Source organism: Bos mutus, chromosome 1, assembly GCF_027580195.1.
Source record: "Bos mutus isolate GX-2022 chromosome 1, NWIPB_WYAK_1.1, whole genome shotgun sequence".
Lineage (NCBI taxonomy): Eukaryota > Metazoa > Chordata > Mammalia > Artiodactyla > Bovidae > Bos > Bos mutus.
In genome coordinates this window covers 42,283,370-42,298,940 of record NC_091617.1, presented here as the reverse complement: position 1 = coordinate 42,298,940, position 15,571 = coordinate 42,283,370, and the positions used below count along the sequence as shown (strand labels likewise).

The window sequence follows — 15,571 nt, the reverse complement described above, 5'->3', positions numbered from 1 at the left end:
AAAATTAAAGAGTTATTCAGTGGAGAAAATCATTTCCTTGACTTTATATGCTGATGGGCCAGTGCAGTTAACATTCTCTCTTCTGGGCTATAAAGCCTCTGAAAAGGCTATTTAAAAAAATAAAATCAGTCTGATTTGGCGCTAAGTATATTTTCACTTCTTTGGGACTTTTTTTTGGCAATAAAACCAAATTTGGAACACTCAAGAATTTTATTTCCATGTACATTTGCTCAAAACATTATTATCCAGAAGACTATGGAAATACAACCATCACTTAATCCCAAAGTTACTTTCTCATGGTTTACAAAGAAGGAAGGAATCTTCCTTGATCCAATGTATTTTTTGGCGCTTTTGTGAAAGTTCAAATGTGTAATAATACCGTTTCATTATTCTCTTTGTTGACATACAAATAAAATGAATCATAAAGATACAGCTAAAACTATAAAACGCCTTGAAAAATACATAAAAGAAAGATGTTTGTGACCTTCAGTTAAGAAAAAATTTCTTATTCAGGACAAGAAAAAAAATGGTTAGACTCTAGACACATTTTAAGTTCTTCCTCTTTAAAATGTTCTATTAAGAAAATTGAAAGGTGAGAATTGAAAGGAGAAAATTGTATCCAAAAGTAAAAGAACTTTTATAACTCAATAAGAAAAAGCAACCTCCAAAAATGTCCAGAGTATTTGAACATGGAAAAAGAAGATACAATAATAATCAATGAACACATAAAAATTCTCAACAGCATTAGTCATCAATACAATAAAGATTTAAACCGTCGTGAGATACCACTGTACACTCTTAAGTGAAGTCGCTCAGTCGTATCCGACTCTTTTGCAACCCCATGGACTGCAGCCTATCAGGCTCCTCCGTCCATGAGATTTTCCAGGCAAGAGTGCTGGAGTGGATTGCCATTTCCTTCTCCAGGGGATCTTCCCGACCCAGGAATCGAACCCGGGTCTCCTGCATTGCAGGCAGAGGCTTTACCGTCTGAGCCACCAGGGAAGTTATACACTCATAAAGGAGCTAAAATTAAGAAGACTGGCATTACACAGTATCAGCAAATGAGGAGCTACTGAAACTCATCCTTTGCTGATAGGAGGATAAATGATACAGCCATTTTGGAAGAGTTTGGCTCTTCCTCAAAAAGTTAACCACACACTCCCCATCTGACCAGCACCTCCACTATTAGGTATTTACCCAAGAGGAATGGAGGCATATGTTCTCAAAAACACACATGTATGTATTTCTGGCAACTTGATTTATAAAAGCAAAACTCAGCACAACCCAAATGTTCATGACTAGATGATGACATAAGCATGTCATGGTCTATTAATACAATGAAATGCTATTCAGCAATGAGAAGGAGCAAACTACTGATACACACAACATGAATGAACCCCATGTTGAACAAAGGAAGCCAAGCACAACAAAAGTTGGAACCAATACGATTCTGTTATGAATTTTTAGAACAGATAAAATCGACTTACAATGATAGAAATCAGATCAGTGTCTGCCTGTAGTAGGGTTAGGAGGAACTGACTGCAAAGGAGAATAGAAGAGCTTTCTGGAGTGATGAAAATGTATCATTTCTTGATTGGAGTGGGCATTACAAGGTTATGTACATTTGTCAATACTTATTCAAGTGCACACTTGAAACGTGTGCATTTGATGGTATGTCAGTTCAGCTTCAATAAAGTTGATTTTTAAATTAAAGAGAAGTAAATATGCAGAGGTATATTTGTTTATATGTTATCACTTAAAGAAACTGTGAACAGCAACAGCCCCAATCAATGAGCATGCTTAGGAACCAGATCATGATATTTAAGTATAATTCTTCGTTAAAAGGCACCTTGGCAAAATGGCTGACATCAGTTGAAGAAGGAAAATACAAAATGAACCTGCAATATCTTGTTTTGATAGAAAGTCAAGAAGCACTCAAAGAATAATGGGTCATGTCAAAAAAATGAAGACTCCAACTTAAAGGGACTCCTATTGGTCAACTCTGAGAGAATTTGAGTACCAACATACATAATGATAATAAGAGGTTACTTACCACTAAACTACATAGGATATTTATTTATATCCTATGTAGTTGAGTGCATTGAAGTGATTAGGAAAGAGATATTTGTACAGATATAAAGTTGTTGTTGTTCAGTCACTCAGTCGTGTCCGACTCTTGGCGACCCCATGGACTGCAGCACATCAGGGTTTCCCATCCTGCTCTATCTGCTGGAATTGGCTCAAACTCATGTCCATTGAGTCAGTGATGCCATCCAACCATCTAATCTCATCCTCTGTTGCCCCCTTCTCCTCCTGCCCTCAAAAGATTTACAGTAACTTCCCACAAAGTATTTTTTAATTACAAAGGGGAAAAGTATAATGTTACAGTGGAGAAGCATGGCAGATACGATTTTAGTCCATTGATCAAACTCAACATCATGACTAATGCAATAAGTCGGAAATGTGTGTTGTACCATGCAATAGGGTTTGTGAGAAGACTGAATTTTCAGTGACACTCCTGCTAAAGATGCATAAGCTGTATCTATTCCTAGAGATGCTACAATATGCATCATGTCAACTTGAATTTTTGCTGATATAGCAAAAATCTCAGATATCTTCTCCTAGGTCAGCAGATACCGCCTTCTCAGTACATTGTTGTTGTTGTTTAGCAGCTAAGACATGTTTGATTCTTTTGCAACCCCATGGACTGTGGCCTGCCAGGCTCCAGGGGATTTCCCAGGCAAGAATACTGGAGTGGGTTGCCATTTCCTTCTCCAAGGAATCTTCCCAACCCAGGGGTCAAACCCTCATCTCCTGCTTGGCAGGCATATTCTTTACCACTGAGCCACCAGGGAAGTTACACCCAGTACATAGCATTGGGTAATTATTCCCATTTTACCACTCACTCTTTCTTGTTTTATGGACCTCTCTGATCCATCATCTCATACAATCTATTTGCTGATCATTTTTACATTTTTATATATGCTGCACAATTTTTAATTTCACTTCCCATTTCTTTAATATTTGGATAAAAACAAATAGCAACATGAATAGCAGTGGAAGATTTTATGTGGAGACTAATCTCATATCTTTTAAAATATCAGGCCTCTATTAAGTACAAAGCCTCCGTCAGATAGTGAATTATAAGTGTCTGGCACCCAATGGCCTGTGACTCAGTTACTGGCTGACATTTCAGTCTCTGAACTCATCTAACAAGTGGCCTGTAAATTATAATTTCTTCTAAGTCTCTGACATAAGGAAAGATTAGATAGCGTTTGGAAACCGAGAGCATAACCTGCATCTCAGTCATGTTTGGTCCTGCATAGAGGCTTTGCGGGAAACTCAGCCACCTGAGGTCAATGCAAAATGACAGCAGCAGCTGCCATCACATAGAAGAGAAATATGTCTTTCCTTCCTGGACTGCATGGCCTGCTGGGCCCTGGCCACTTGTGACGAGTGGTAAATTCAATTCATAACTTCAGTGTGTTCCTTGGGCAGCACATACATACTTGCTGACTTCTGTAAGGGTTGTTAGGAGCTCAACTGCTCAGCCCTTTGTCTTTATTTGAGCAAAAACACCAGACTCCACTTTTAACACTCCTAATAAGAGAAAATCAAATCTTTTTTTTTCTGGGGTTCTCTGCAGACCTGGAAATGATGATCCCATGGGAATCATGGGGAAATAGTTCTCCCTTATGGAGCAAAAGCTGTAACAGAAATAAATATGTAATTTGATTTTAAGCACCAAAATGTATCTAAATCTTTAAACATCTCTGCTAATCTATTTTAGAAATGAAGTGGAAAAAGCAAATCCCTAAAATAAAACGCATCTTATGCCACCAAACCCAGATGAACACTACTTTAGAAGCCATGCATGCATGCTAAGTCACTTCGATCGTGTCCGACTCATCTCAGCCCCGTGGTCTGTAGCCCACCAGACTCCTCTGTCCCTGGGAGTCTACAGGCAAAAGTACTGGAGTGGGTTGCCATGCCCTCCTCCAGAGGATCTTCCCAACCCAGGGATCAAACCTGTGTCTCTGTATGCCTCCTGCATTGGCAGGCAAGTTCTTGACCACTAGCACCACCTGGGAAGCCCACTTTAGAGGACAGGTCTAATGTTTTGTTGTAAATTTAAGAGTGCTGTGTCACTGTTCCACTGTCCTTTAAATGAAATCATGCCATTTAATTATTACTCATGCAGCAGGGTATGTTTTTAATAATTATATTCCAATATAGGCTCATTCTGGGCTTCCCTGGTAGCTCAGTGCTCAAAGAATCCACCTGCCAATGCAGAGACATGGAATTGATCCCTGGGTGGGGAAGATCCCCTGGAGAAGGGAATGGCTACACACTCCAGTATTCTTGCCTAGGAAATCCCATGGACAGAGAAGCCTGGCGGGCTAAAGTCCATGGTGTCACACAAGAGTTTGACACAACTTAGCAAACAAACAACAACAAATAGGTTCATTTCAGAATGAAAAAGCCCATAAGACAGATATCCTGTTCCTTTCAGAATTTATTGGGAAAAGAGCTCTCTGACTATGGTCTTCCTGCTTCATTCATTTGTCCCCATGTGGCAAAAGGGCAAGAATATGCCTTCTAGAGGCCCACGCTCCTATCCTGGTCAGTATACTTATTTACAACTGAATAGCTCATAGTTTATAGCCCCTAATATGCAAAGAGCCTTACAAATCTATTATAAACAAGAAAACTGGACAATCTGGAAAAGGGAATTGTAACTGGCCAAGTGAAGTAGCTCAGTCATGTCTGACTCTTTGTGACCCCATGACTGTAGGCTCCTCCTCCATTCATGGGATTTTCCAGGCAAGAGTACTGGAGTGGGTTGCCATTTCCTTCTCCAGGTAATCTTCCCAACCCAGGTATAGAACCCAGGGCTCCCACATTGCAGGCAGACACTTACCATCTGAGTCCCCAGGGAAGCCCATAATTGGCCAAAACTTGAATATTTTTTTCTGCTGTTATTGATTAAATATACTACTGCTTTAATTTGCATTTTTTAAATGATGAGTTTAGCATTTTACTGGCCAAAAATATATTAAAAATGCTAAACTCATCATTTAAAAAATGAAAATTAAAGCAGTAGCATATTTTGTCAATAATAATAGCAGATAAAAATATTCAATTATAATATCTATTGGTAAAGATGCGAGAAAATAGGCAGTGAAGGTAAATCTGGTAAAATCTTGGGGAAGCAAGATTTGATATTTGGTATTATCTTTTAAAAGATAAAATTCATATGCCCATTGACCTGGCCCTTCCATTTTCAGAAGTTTAAGCTATAAATCTCATATACATACACTGACATATATGATTTTTTATATATATGAAATACAGATGTGTATACATAAGCTATTACAGATGTAATTTTTTTTAATTTGAAAGCAAACTAAATGCTCATTAATACAAAACATGTTAAATATGTATTCATATATATAGTATAATACATATATGAGATCTATGTATATACGAGATATAGTATAACATATTGGCACAGTCATATGGTAGAAAGCTATGATATCATACACCTATATACACTTTAATTAACATAGAATATTTGTGGAAAAAGTCACAAGAAACTTCACAGAGAACACCTATGGTAAGGGAGAGATAAGAACTCATCCAGAAAGAAACTTGTCATAATATACTCTTTTGAACTATTTGAATTTTTTATCATTTATATGCAGTACTTCTTCAATTAAAAAAAAACACTTTTGTAGACATTTTTGAGAAATCTAGTGATTTTAGAATGGTTTCATGTGATTAGAGTATCTGTGTCTCAAAATAACAGGTCAGAATGTACATTCAAATAATTAAAAGTTTTAAAATAAAACCTGATGTGCCAATTTTTTTATTTTCTAAAAATAAAACTATGTGCCAATCAGCAAACTGCTTGTTTAAATAAAAGATCACCTCTTGAGGGTCATTTTCTCATCTTCTAAGGTCTGTGTTCCTCAGGGACAATCTTTTCTTTTTGAAAAGCACCACAGTACAAAATATGTTGTTGACTTAATTTTTTTGAAAAGCCTGTTGGCTCCCAGTTGCTCTATTTTTTATTCATGAATTCTCTTTTCTTAAAAAAAAAAAATAAGCAAGGAAAGGATATTACATCAACAGTGTTCATTTGATTAAAGAAAATTATTTCCTTTAATAATATGGATATTTAGACAGGTTCCTATTAATACGGATTTGGGTTATTTTTACTTTGGGACTAATCTCATTAAAGTACTATAAATATTCTTATATAAAATCTTTCGTGAATGTATGCATTATATTTTTAAACTTTTTGTGTTTTACTGGGATATAGGGGGTTAACAACCAGAGTGGTGATAGTTCCAGGTGAACAGTAAAGACACTCAGCCGTACATATACACGTATTCATTTTCCCCCAAACTCCCCTCCCATCCAAGCTGCAACATAACATTGAGCAGAATTCCATGTGCTACACAGTAGGTCCTTGCTAGTACTCCATTTTAAACATAGCAGTGTGTACATGTCCATCCTAAACTCCCAAACTATCCCTTCCTCCCATCTTCCTCCCACCACAACCATACATTCCTTCTCTAAGTCTATGAGTCTCTTTCTGTTTTGTAACTAAGTTCATTTGTATCATTTTTTTTCTTAGATTTCACACACGAGGGATGTCATATGATATTTCTCCTTCTCTGTCTGACATACTTCACTAAGTATGACATTGTCTAGGTCTATCTATACTGCTGCAAATGGCATTATTCCATACTTTTTCATGGCTGGGTAATATTCCATTGATTGCACATAAGTGCCACATCTTCTCTATCTATTCTACTGTCAATGGACATGTAAGTTGCTTCCGTGTCGGCTATTGTAAACATGCTGCAGTGAACACTGGGGTATATGTATCCTTTTGGATCATGTTATTTTCCAGATATATATCCAAGACTGGGATTACAGAGTCATATAGTAACTCTATTTTTAGGTATTTTTAGGAAATGCCATACTATTCTCCTTAGTGGCTGCACCCATTTACATCCCTACCAACAGTGTAGGAAGGTTCCCTTCTCTCCGCATCCTCTCCTGAATTTATTGTTTGCAAATTTTTTGATGGTAGCCATTCTGGCTGGTGTGAGGTGGTATTTCATTGTAGTTTTGATTTGCATTTCTCTAATAACTAGTGATGTTGAATGTCTTTCATGCATGTACTATTTTGACACAGTTTGTTATAAACTGAATGCTTCTGTTAACCTACAAATCATGTTAAAATTCTAACCTCCAAGTGACAGTATTAGATCAAGGCCTTTGGGATGTGATTATACCTAACCACAAGGGTAGAGCCCTGTTGAATGGGATTACTGATTGAAAGAGGAAAAACACTTAAATTTCTTCTCTTTTCTACTGCTGCTGCTGCTAAGTCGCTTCAGTCGTGTCCGACTCTGCGACCCCATAGATGGCAGCCCACCAGGCTCCCCCGTCCCTGGGATTCTCCAGGCAAGAACACTGGAGTGGGTTGCCATTTCCTTCTCCAATGCATGAGAGTGAAAAGTGAAAGTGAAGTCGCTCAGTTGTGTACGATTCTTAGCAACGCCATGGACTGCAGCCCACCAGGCCCCTCCGTCCACGGGATTTTCCAGGCAAGAGTACTGGAGTGGGGTGCCATCGCCTTCTTCATCTTTTCTACTACTCACACTAAATGCTTCTGTGACCAGGTGTGTGCAGGTTTTTCCGGCGTCAAGTAATCCTCCAATTCTCTGAAGGTTATTGACTGAGCATCCTACAATTTAACAAAATCTGACACTGCCTGGGGACAGCATCAGATCTCACAGGTTAAGGGCTCAGTCCTGTGAGAGTGACTCCACTTCAGATCTTAACTCAAATCCTAGGTTGTCACTTGTGCTTCTGACCAACCACAAATCAGGGGTTCCCATAACCCCCTCCTCAGGTGCCATTAATTCACTAGAATGGCTTACAGAAGTCAGGAAAACATTTTACACACTAGATCACTGGTTTATTATAGAAGGATATAGTGCAGGAACAACCAAATGGAAGAGAAACACTGGGCAAGGTGTCAGTATATGGGCAGGGGAGCAAAGCTTCCAAACCTTCCCTGACACCCGTGTTTCAGGCACCTCCCTGTGTTCATTGACCAGGATGCTCTCCAAACCCTGTACTTCAGGGATTTTTGTGGAGGCATCATTGTGTAGGTGTGGTTGATTAAATCATTAACTGTGCCTGTGTCTTCTAGGTCATTCAGCTGTGTCAGACTCTCACGACCCCATGGACTGTAGCCCACCAGGCTTCTCTGTCCATGGGATTCTCCAGGCAAGAATACTGGAGAAAGTTACCATTTCCTACTCCAGGGTATCTTTCCAGCCTAGGGATCAAGCCATTGTCTCCTGCATGTCCTGCATTGGCAAGCAGATTCCTTACCACTGAGCCACCTGGGAAGCCTGAATCATTGGCCCACTGGGGATTGATTCACCCTCCAGCGCTTCTTCCCAGAAGGTTATGGAGTGGGGCTGAAAACATTAACCCTCTAATCATGTGATTGGCTTCCCGGGGAACCAGTCCCCAAACTTAGGGGCTTTCCAAAAGCCACCTCAAGGTATATGCCCAGGAATGGAACCGCTGGGTCACATGGCAGAGGCTTCCCTCGTGGATCAGTCAGTAAAGAATCTGCTTGCAATGCAGGAGACCTGGGTTGGATCCCTGTGTCAGGAGGATCCCTGGAGGAGGAAATGTCTACTTACTCCAGTATTCTTGCCTGGAGAACTCCATGGACACAGTAGCCGGGCAGGCTACAGTCCATGCAGTCACAAAAAGAGTCAGACACGACTGAGTGACTGAGGTAATTCTATCTTCAGTTTTTTAAGGAACCTCCATACAGTTCTCCATAGTGGCTGCACCAATTAGCATTTCCACCAACAGCCAAGAGGTTTCCTTTCCTCCACACCCTCTCCAGCATTTATTGTTTAGATTTTTTTTTTTTTTGATGAAGGCCATTCTGAAAACCACCTCACTACGGTTGAAAAGGGCTTGTTTTGAATAACAAAAGACACCTTCATTGCTCTATCACTTAGGAAGCTACTAGGGCCCTGGGAGTTCTTGGTCACAAAGATGGAAGAATAAAGACACCTTATTGTAACTTACAATATCACAGTGCTCTGGTAAGAAGAGACACAGCTTGCTCTCTGGCTTTCTGCTCTCAGACCTGTGAGAATGCCAGGAGAAAATGGCCAACTGCAAACAGAAAGTGGCCCCTCACCAGACACTGGAACTTCCAGCCTCTAGAACTTAAGAGAAATAGCGTTTTGTTGTTTAAGCCACGCAGTCTATGGAATTCTGTGATAACAGCCTGAACTAAGACACATTCCAAGTTTAATATACTCAAGATTATCTGCGTCATCTCCTCTCCTTCATTTTAATTCTTCAGTTCATTTTCTCATTCACCAAATGATAGTTATTTTCCACAAGGTTCAATCTCCAGAATCTTCTTTTTTAAATTAGTGAATATATGCATTTATTCATTTTTGGCTCTGCGGGTCTTCTTTGCTGCACGTGGGCTTTCCCTAGTTGCGGAGAGTCGGGGCTACTCTTCGTTGTGGTGTGCAGGCCTCTCATTGAGGTGGTTTCTCTTATTGTGAAACACGGGCTCTAGGGTGTGAGGACTCAGTAGTTGTGGCACACAGGCTTCATTGCCACATGGCAAGTAGAATCTTCCTGGACCAGGGGTTGAAATGTGTTGAATGTGTCCCCTGCATTGGCAGGCAGATTCTTAACCACTGGAGCACCAGGGAAGTCCTCCTTCTCTAGAATCTTCTTTGATTCCTCTCCTTCACTCTCCGTGTAAAATGACTCTTCAAACATAGTGTTTTCTTCCTATTAAAGTTCCTAGTGCTGTGCTAGTGTTCAGTCACTAAGTCACATCTGACTCTTTGCATCCTCATGGACTGCAGCATGCTGGCCTTTCCTGTCCTTCACTGTCTCCCTGAGTTTGCTCAAACTTATGTCCATTGAGTCAGTGATGCCATCCAACCATCTCATCCTCTGTTGCCCCCTTCCCCTCTTGACCTCAGTCTTTCTCAGTATCAGGGTCTTTTCCAATGAGTTGGCTCTTCCCATCAGGTAGCCAAAGTACTGGAGCTTCAGCTTCAGCACCAGTCCTTCCAATGAATATTCAGGGTTGATTGCCTTTAGGATTGACCTGTTTGATAACCTTTCTGTCCAAGGGACTCTCAAAAGTCTTCTCCAGCACCACAGTTCGAAAGCATCAGTTCTTTGGCACTCTGCCTTCTCTATGATCCATCTCTCACATCCATACATGACCACTGGAAAAACTATAACTTTGACTGTATGGACCTTTGTTGGCAAAGTGATGTCTCCGCTTTTTAATACACTGCCTAGGTTTGTCGTAGCTTTTCTTCCTGGAGCAAGCATCTTAATTTTGTGGCCGCAGTCACCATCCACAGTGATTTTGGAGCCCAAGAAAATGAAATCTGACACCATTTCTACTTTTTCCCCATCTGTTTGCCATGAAGTGGTGGAACCAGATGCCATGATCTTGCTTTTTGAATGCTGAGTTTTAAGCCAGCTTTTTCACTCTCCTCTTTCACCTTCAACATGAGGCTCTTTAGTGCCTCTTCACTCTGTCGTTAAAGTGGTATCATCTTAGGTTGTTGATATTTCTGCCAGGAGTCTTAGGTTCCAGCTTGTAAGTCATCCAGCCCAGCATTTTGTATGATATAGTCTGCATATAAGTTAAATAAGCAGAGTGATAATATACAACCTTGACATACTCCTTTCCCAATTTTGAAACTAGTGCTATATAACAAGTTAACTTAAAAATTAGTGGTATAAAAACAACAACTATTTTCTTCTGCTCACAGTTATGTGGGGTAGGAACTCATAAATGGCTTAGCTAGGTGTTTCTTAGTTGGGGTTCCTTAGATAGTTGCAACCAGACCTTAGCTGATGCCACAGTTGTCTGAAGGGTTAGCTGACCTGGAAGTTCATGACTGCTCACTCACAGAGCTGGCAGTTGATGGTGGCCATCTACAGAGCACCTGAATGTGTCCTCTCCAGCAAGGTGGACTCAGGGCAGTCAGACTTCCTTCCAGAGAGCTGGTTTCCTCCTGAGCCAGCATCTCAGAAGCAGTAAGCAGAAGCCATATAGCTTTTTCTAGCCTAGTTAAAATCTTTTGCTGGTTGGTAGACATTAGGACACCACTGACTTAGCGCTTCTTTCTTTGCTTTCTTTTTCTGTGTACACGTGAGAAGTGTTTTGAAAAAACATGAAGTATTCTAATTTAGTTAACCAAATCCTGCTTTTTGAAGGTACATTTTTTCCCAGTGTTTCATATGTTAAATAAACAAATTAGCATATATTATTTGATAAATAATTTACAACCACAAAAATCCATATTTTCAAAGAATGTTTTGAAGGAGGAGCTGGACTCCATCTTAGGCCAGGCTGCAAACATTAGGCTACACACATGGTCACCCTCCCAATGGACTCTGAACTTTGTGCCCAGTGTCTATAGAAGTGGAATACCAATGGGAAACCAGACCTCCCTCCCTCCCCGCCACCAGATAAAAGAGGCTCAGGACTTGTACTTGGACTCTCAGTTGCCTAAAAGAATATGCTAATTATCTCTGTAACAAAACAAAGTCGTTAAGTTCCATTATGTTTATCAGGATATGACCACAGGCCTATTGATAAATATCCACTGTTTATCTAGCCTTGTGATACATGAATCATGGGTTAACTTTGATCGTTATCTCTCTTTTACCTTATCCAGACTAGTTTCAAGGAATTTGGGGAGGTGGGTTTGAGCAAGTACACTTAGGGTATATAAGGTTTTCACAAAAACTGGTCAGGGTCCTTGGCTAAGAGGAGACTCTGCCTTGGGCCAGCAGGTATAATAAACTGCACTCCACTATCTGCATTGTCCTTCTGAGTGAGTCTGTTTCCTGCAATGCGTGGCTACACCATTTGGTGCATTGGCCGGGAAACTCCTCACTTTGAGGAGACAAGTCCCCTTTGGGACTACTCTGAGGCCTTGTGGCTTGAATCTTCTAGAGGGGGGATGGTGCCTCACCCTTCTGGAAGGATTCTGCTTCTCAACGCCCAGACCTTTCACATTAGCAGGTAGTGGACGGCAGCAGGGGAACTGAGCTCTCAGGTGAGGAGGAACCCACCCAGCAGGGTGGAAGAGGGGCCTGATCAGCCCCCTGGGAGGGACTAGAAGGGGCATGGACCCACAGGAGCCTGGAATAGGCAGGCGGCAATTGCTTGGTACACAGGTTGACAAGCATGCTAGGGTTTAGGAAGGAAATTTGTGAAGGTCATTTAGGAGGTGTGTCCACGCAGTCTCAGGGAAAATTATTACCAGCAATTGCCAGGGGATTTTTAGGATAGGAAACTGGTCCTTGTATGCTCGTATTCTGCCCTCCCCCAGGAGGTGTCCCGTCTGCTGTGAAATTCTTGATCCCCTCGGAATTGTTAGGCTAGAAGGAGGGGGATACATAAGTGAGTATGAACTGGCTTTTCCGGGGATGGCCTGGGACATGGGATATTTAACCCATCTGTGTTTTCATCAGCACCCGATCAAGCCCACCAAGGCAGAGAGGACTTTAATGGAGAAACAGTCTTGGACCACATGGTGTTCTGGTTCGGCTGTGCTGACCAGCAGGTGAAGACATGCTGATCCCCCTTCTCCCTCTGGGATCTGGCAGGATTTGGATGGGGATGACATGACCCCTCCCCCATACTGGATAATGACGTGCCTGTCTCCCAGTGCTCCACCAGGACTGGAGGCCGCCTTAATGCCCAATCCAGCACCAGGTGAAGTTCCTGCAGCAGCCACTGCTCTCCCACCAGCTCTCCCGGAGTTTGTAGAGCCGCAGTTTTGGCAGGCTCCGATCCCGGTGACAGAAGCCTCTGGCCAACACTTCCAGGATCTGGCTCCACCTGAACTGCCCAAGCTATATCCGCCTCTTCCATTAAAGTTGCAGGTATTGTCCCTTGGATCCATCATGCAGGGTGAAGAGAGCATACCACACAGACCCAAAAAACGCTGAGTGGACTGCACAGAGGGACCCCGCTGACCCTCCAGAGACTAAGACCATCCTTAAGAAGAAGGGAAAGAAGATCCTGGACGAGCCCCTTCAGGATGAAGCCGCATAATCAACTTCTGCTGCTTGGGCTCATCAACGTGATTTTGAATTTAACTTCCATTTCAACTCAGGACAATGTTTGCATCTCATGGGCACATTCCTACGCAGACTTCCACAGCACTTCCAACTGCTGGGTATGTGGGCCTATGCCTCTATCAGTGACGGATGGACTTCCTTGGTGGTGTCACTGCTCTGCCAAGGAGATATTAAACCACTCTGCTCTTTTCTGGGATGACGAAAAGAGACTTTCTCTCTCTTGTCAATCATAAACTCTCCTTGCTCTCTTGGTATAAGACCTACAGTCAATAGACTCAGGTCATGGGGTTACATTTAATATAAATGTCAGTGTAACAAAAGCCTACCTACAACAAGCCCCGGTAAATCTACCTTATTTACATGCTAGGTAGACAAGATCTGTGTTTCAATGGTATGAGTATATTGCTGCCTTATTCGTACCCTCTATAGGGACAACAGATTTTATGATTAAAGTAGAGGCCTTGACTAATTTCACAAAACAGGCCCTGCTAGATAGAACAAAAGCCATCCAAGCCTTAAATGAAGAGCAAATCCAAATGAGAAAAGCGGTAAGTCATAATAGAATGGCTTTGGACATACTCACAGATGCTCAAGCAGGGACCTGTGCTATAATTAAGGTTGAATGTTGTGTATACATTCCTGACTTATCTAGCAATGCATCGACTGTTTTAGATGACAGAAAAACCAGGTAAGAGCAATGTCAAATGAAAACATTCCTTTCTGGACTTCGGTCCTATCTTGGATGAAGGGCCATTGGAGGAAAACTATATTTACCACTGTTATAGTTGCCTTGATAGTGCTGCTTTGTGGACCCTGAATTTTACAATGTATTATGATACAATGTATCAACAATGAAGGTTGATGTCATTCTCCCAAATTGGTGTTCAGAGAGCCAGGGTGCAATATATCCCTATGAATGATGCTCATAATATGAGTTAAGAGCATCAAGACTGGGGAATGAAGGAGAAAACAGACAGAGCTGGACTCCATCTTAGGCCAGCCTGTGAACGTTAGGCTGCACACATCGTCACCCTCCCAATGGACTCTGAACTTTATGCCCGGTGTCTATAGAAGTGGGATACCAATGGAAAACCAGACCCCCCGGATAAAAGAGCCTCAGGACTTGTACTTGGACTCTCCATTGCCTAAAAGAATATGCTAATTATCTCTGTAACAGAACGAAGTTGTAAATTCCATTATGTTTATCAGGATATGACCACAGGCCTATTGATAAATCAATTCAGTTCAGTTCAGTCACTCAGTCATGTCTGACTCTTTGCGACCCCATGAATCGCAGCACGCCAGGTATCCCTGTCCATCACCAACTCCCGGAGTTCACTCAGACTCACGTCCATCGAGTCAGTGATGCCATCCAGCCATCTCATCCTCTGTCGTCCCCTTTTCTTCTTGCCCCCAATCCCTCCCAGCATCAGAGTCTTTTCCAATGAGTCAATTCTTCGCATGAGGTGGCCAAAGTACTGGAGTTTCAGCTTCAGCATCATTCCCTCCAAAGAAATCCCAGGGCTTATCTCCTTCATAATGGACTGGTTGGATCTCCTTGCAGTCCAAGAGACTCTCAAGAGTCTTCTCCAACACCACAGTTCAAAAGCATCAGTTCTTCGGTGCTCAGCTTTCTTCACAGTCCAACTCTCACATCCATACATGACCACTGGAAAAACCATAGCCTTGACTAGATGGACTTTTGTTGGCAAAGTAATGTCTCTGCTTTTCAATATGCTATCTAGGTTGGTCATGACTTTTCTTCCAAGGAGTAAGCGTCTTTTAATTTCATGGCTGCAGTCACCATCTGCAGTGATTTTGGAGCCCCAAAAAATAAAGTCTGACACTGTTTCCACTGTTTCCCCATCTATTTGCCATGAAGTGATGGAACCAGATGCCATGATCTTCGTTTTCTGAATGTTGAGCTTTAAGCCAACTTTTTCACTCTCCTCTTTCATTTTCTTCAAGAGGCTTTTTAGTTCCTCTTCACTTAAATATACACTGTTTATCTAGTCTTGTGACACATGAATAATGGGTTAACTTTGATCGTATCTCTCTTTTACCTTGTCCAGACTAGTTTCAAGGAATTTGGGGAGGTGGGTTTGAGCAAGTACACTTAGGGTATATGGTTTTCACAAAAACTGGTCGGGGTTCTTGGCTAAGAGGAGACTCTGCCTTGGGCCCACTGGTGTAATAAACTGCACTCCACCATCTGCATTGTCCTTCTGAGTGAGTTTGTTTCCCAGAAACAAACTGTGTGGCTACAACAGTTTTATATAATGAGTATTAATCATGATATATCATTAACAAAAATTGTTATCATATAATAAAACATGATCACAATTTTGTGGGAAAAAAGAAAACCATA

At 41.5% G+C, this 15,571-nt stretch overlaps 1 pseudogene; it reads left to right on the top strand.

Moving 5' to 3' along the window:
- Window positions 1-13,163: 13,163 nt before the first annotated feature.
- LOC106700878 (endogenous retrovirus group PABLB member 1 Env polyprotein-like) lies at window positions 13,164-14,142 on the top strand (annotated as a pseudogene).
- Window positions 14,143-15,571: the final 1,429 nt, after the last annotated feature.